This window comes from Babylonia areolata, chromosome 4 (assembly GCF_041734735.1).
Source record: "Babylonia areolata isolate BAREFJ2019XMU chromosome 4, ASM4173473v1, whole genome shotgun sequence".
Taxonomy (NCBI): domain Eukaryota; kingdom Metazoa; phylum Mollusca; class Gastropoda; order Neogastropoda; family Buccinidae; genus Babylonia; species Babylonia areolata.
This window is the reverse complement of record NC_134879.1, coordinates 10709810-10714809: the sequence shown is the minus strand read 5'-3', so window position 1 is coordinate 10714809 and position 5000 is coordinate 10709810. Positions and strand designations below refer to the sequence as shown.

Genomic DNA, 5000 nt, shown 5'->3' with positions numbered 1-5000 from the left:
ACACACACACACACACACACACACACACACTCCCGCGTGCGTCTCAAACAGCACCGTTACGCTTGTGCACGAGCCACTTTAATGTTCATCAATTCCTTTCTCACGACAGGATACTTTTTTTCCTGCCCCTCTTTTCATCACCATGTCCTTTCCCCCTCCTTCCCCTTCCACATCATTCTCCCGTTCTATTTCAACTCCCAACCCCCCAGCCCTGATTTACACAATCCACGCAATGGCCGAATGACAAGACAAGTTTCCATACACACTCACACACACACACACATACACACAGAAACACACACACACACACACACAGGCACACACACACACACACAGGCACACAGACACACACACACACACACACATTTGGTTAGTAAGACTTTACGATGGGTGATGAAGTCTGACCACTGAAGCGACACTGCATCCCCTTGTCTCCAGCGGAAGCAGTAACTGAAGGATGAGCGAGCAGGGGGATTGTGGGGAAGGGAGGAAACACAAAATTAATGTCTTGAATCCTACATCAGGAAGAATCAGGGTGTAGTCGAATGTCTTCAATAGACCATGATGTAACTTTTCTTTCCCGATCCTCGTTTGCTCTAAAACCGAAATGTAAAGTTCTGATGCCGACGGATGGAGATACTGGCGTGTCTTTCGTTTTTATTCACAGCCATTATCCTTTGCTTTGATTCAAACGACAAGGGGTTATCAAGCGCTGGGAACGGGACGAAAGTTCTCTTCTGTGGTTCAATGATTTACTGGTTTTCTGAATCGCCTACAGGCACGGCATGTCTTCTTTACATCAATCACTCCAACCGCATCATTTAGTTAAAAACAACATGTCGATTGAACATCAGTCCGTCATGCTTTCAACTCGTGTTTCCCTGTAACCCCCCCCCCTCTCTCTCTCTTTAAAGATTTTATCTTGTCTTGTCTTGTCTTGTCTCTCTCTCTCTCTCTCAGGCACACTCACTGCAACACAGGAAAAGTGGGGTGGGCAGGTGATGAGGGGACAAGGACGGGTGAGGGGGAGTAAGACGGAGACAGAGAGAGGGAGAAAGGAGCGGCAGGGAGACAGAGAGAGAGAGAGAAAGGAGCGGCGGGGAGACAGAGAGAGAGGGAGAAAGGAGCGGCGGGGAGACAGAGAGAGGGAGAAAGGAGCGGCGGGGAGACAGAGAGAGAGGGAGAAAGGAGCGGCGGGGAGACAGAGAGAGGGAGAAAGGAGCGGCGGGGAGACAGAGAGAGAGGGAGAAAGGAGCGGCGGGGAGACAGAGAGAGAGGGAGAAAGGAGCGGCGGGGAGACAGAGAGAGAGGGAGAAAGGAGCGGCGGGGAGATAGAGAGAGGGAGAAAGGAGCGGCGGGGAGATAGAGAGAGGGAGAAAGGAGCGGCGGGGAGACAGAGAGAGGGAGAAAGGAGCGGCTGGGAGATAGAGAGAGGGAGAAAGGAGCGGCGGGGAGATAGAGAGAGGGAGAAAGGAGCGGCGGGGAGATGGACGAGCAAGCCAGACCTGTATGGAATTACAAAACACACTGATCTTTCAGTCTGTCCAAAACAGCTAGCTAGTTTGTTACGGGGTGGACCGGAGGGCATTGAGTTAAAGGTTCATTCCGCTTCATTGTCCCATGGCGCGTTGGGTTACGCTGCTGGTCAGGCATCTGCTTTGCAGATGTGGTGTAGCGTATATGGATTTGCCCGAACGCAGTGACGCCTCCTTGAGGTACTGAAACTGAAACTGAAACTGTCCCATGTGATCAGCCTTCTGAATACTCCGCATCACAGTGTCTGCCCCCTCTCTCGCCCCCCCCCCCACCCGCCCACTTGCCCGAAAGACACAAACATGTGTTGTGACCCCTGTTCTCTGTTCGTGACCACATGTTCCTGTTGGTCCTGGCGGGCATCTGTACTCTGAGTAATGCATTGACGGGCGCAAGTGGTTAAAGCGTTGGACTTTCAATCTGAGGGTCCCGGGTTCGAATCACGGTGACCGGCGCCTGGTGGGTAAAGGGTGGAGATTTTTACGATCTCCCAGGTCAACATATGTGCAGACCTGCTAGTGCCTGAACCCCCTTCGTGCAGAAGATCAAATACGCACGTTAAAGATCCTGTAATCCATGTCAGCGTTCGGTGGGTTATGGAAACAAAAACATACCCGGCATGCACACCCCCGAAAACGGAGCATGGCTGCCTACATGGCGGGGTAAAAAGGGTCATGCACGTAAAAAGCCCACTCGTGTACATGCAAGTGTACGTGGGAGTTGCAGCCCACGAAAGCAGAAGAAGAAGAAGAAGAAGAGTAATGCATTGTGGATATCCATGCTTTAGGAACTTATTTGTGTTGTTTTACTTTGGGTTTTTGCTTCCAACCCCAGCCCCCCCCCCCACGTCTGTGACTATTCACATTCCACTCAGCCACGATCTACCCCGACACAAGCGAACACCCAGGTCTGCCTTTTCCAGTGGCAGCGTTGGCAAAGCAAAAAAAAAAAAAAAAAAAAAAAAAAAAAAAGGCCAGCCATCTGTCATTGTCTGGCCGCCATGATGCCAATACCAATCACGCTAAATTCTGTACTGCTGCTTTGTCACCTCAATGCTGTGTCGTGGTGCATCACACACACACACACACACGGATACATATACGGATGCAATGGCCTATACATGAATAAATTATCCGTATCCGTGTCACAGAGAGAGCGAGAGTGAGAGCGCATACACCATCATTATACAAGAATACCCGCGCACAAAGGAAAGTTAATGACAGCAGAAAAAGGTAGTTTTTCGTCCGATCCAAACTAGCTTCCGGATTTTTTTTTCTTTTTCTTTCGTATTTATTTCTTCTTTTTTTTTTGGCTGCCCCATAATCTGCACCGTTTCAGTGACATTACTCCCACGTCGCTCATTCCAAGTCCCCCATTCACGGCCACAACCGAGTTCATCTGTCTCAGTCCCAGCGCCGGCAGTCGACAGAGAACCATCGAAGTTACGTTGCCAGGAGGCCACACACCAGTGGAGACCCTGCACTGCTGCAGAGTCACTTCGGTGGTGTTACGTAGTGGCTGTTCCGAATTAACGTACTTGGGAAACCACCTACTTAGCTCCCCACTGACGACATAATGACTTAGTCGCGTATCCAGACTGAGTGAGCGTCTCTCCCTCGCATCCGTGAAGTGGATGATACTCGACTATGTGGTTCTGTTCTTCCCATTTTCGTCTACAGCACACTCAACTCTGGGTAGGAGCCGGCCGCGGGCCGAAAACCCCACCTACGCTGGGATTCGAACCCGCGTCCTCCCAGCCGTCAGTCCGCGACGTTGACCACTTCGCCGCGGCAGCTGGCAACCCCCGGAAGTAAATCTGGCCATAGATGGAATAACTCATGGAAGTTGGAAGGTTAAAGTGACACCAGGAATTTTCTCGTGGAGAACACAGAAACGTTCGGATTATTTGAAGATGGAGTCTCCCGTCGGAAAGGATGTATTAAAAAACACACCCCGAAACCCAGATCCTTCTTCAACAATCGGTGAGCTGAGTCGGATTTCAAGTTCATCACTTTCAGATTTCAGTTTCAAACAGGTGTTTGATCTATACACAGTGCACCACATCGGCTGTAAAAAAGGACAAAAAAAAAGAAAAAAAAAAAAGGAGCAGACTCCCCCCACTCCAACCCCTAAAAGCCCCGCGCAGGGCATGGAAGAGGTAGCGGGCATTAACCTATGAATGATTATCAGTCGGGCGAGAGGCTGAAGTACTGTACAGGAATGCACACTCACCACACCACAGCATTCCATTCCAACACACAGATAATAACGATCTCTTGCTGTCCTGCCCTCCAGACCACACACACAGGAACAGCCAATCGAAGTTGGTCCCAGCACGTGGTGTGAAGCAATCAACGCGTTCCCTGCAGACAGGAACCTGATCTGATCGCCTTGCGGGCGGTTTCCTGTGATAACAGAATTCCCACGACAGCCTCACCCTCGTCCAACACAATGGTCATCAGCTCACTTGCCGTTCTTGGGCATGATCAGTATCACCTCACCTGCCTCCAGAAACCTATCGCCCGATGGATGAAGCGGTTGTGATATTTATGGCGAAACGAAAACGCTCTCGGTCTTCCTCGTCAAAATTCAGATTCCATCGGTGGCACGTGTTTGTTGGTGAGAATGAAGGCACGGAGAGTGAATGAGAGAGAGAGAGAGAGAGAGGGGGGGATGGAGAGAGAGAGGGAGGGAGAAGAAAAGAGAGAGGGGGAAAGAGATTAAGACGTAGAGGGGGGACGGGGGAGGGGCAGGCGAGAACGAAAGAGATAAAGAGATAGCAGAGAATACATTGCTCGAGAGAGAGAGAGAGAGAGAGAGAGAGAGAGAGAGGGGGGAGGGGGGGGGGGAGGGGGGGAGGGGGGGGGGGGGCAGGCAAAAAAGAGAAGGATGACGATGGTTGGTGACGATGATAATGAATGACGACGACGACGAAAATGGCACACTGTTCCTTTGTTTTTCTTTTCTTACTTGGAAAGAAGTTTAATGATCCAGGGTCACACCCATCAGAAAACAACAACACCAACCCAAATAGGAATAGATTAGCACGACTGACACATTGTCGATAATGTCCTGTCTGAAGGAAAAGGACGTAGCGTATTATTTACACTGCTCTGCTTGACCATTAGGTACTGAATTAGGGGGTCCTCTTTAAAGGAGACGATTTTGAGAGTCATTAAATGATTTAAATAAATGAGGACTCTCTCTCTCTCTCTCAGTTAGAGGACTTTGGCCTGTATTTATATAAAATTTCATAGTTCCGAGTTCTCTCAGTAATTTGATTTGCCAGGATCGAACTTGGAAGGACAGGTCTAAATAACACTCATTACAATCATTTACTGATCCGTATGCATGGGCTAGTTACCTGGAGCGTGAGGGAAAATTACAGATAGGGTATATAATTGTATTCTGCCATGCGTTCGAAAGACTGCGTGTAACTGTACTGAGAATGATTTGGATGAAAACGA

General features: G+C 49.6%; 1 protein-coding gene across 1 annotated transcript in view; it reads right to left on the bottom strand.

Moving 5' to 3' along the window:
• The window catches only part of LOC143281388 (putative G-protein coupled receptor CG31760), a 69496-nt gene that overhangs the window by 18423 nt on the left and 46073 nt on the right, over positions 1 to 5000 (bottom strand). The gene's annotated exons all lie outside the window — the stretch shown is intronic.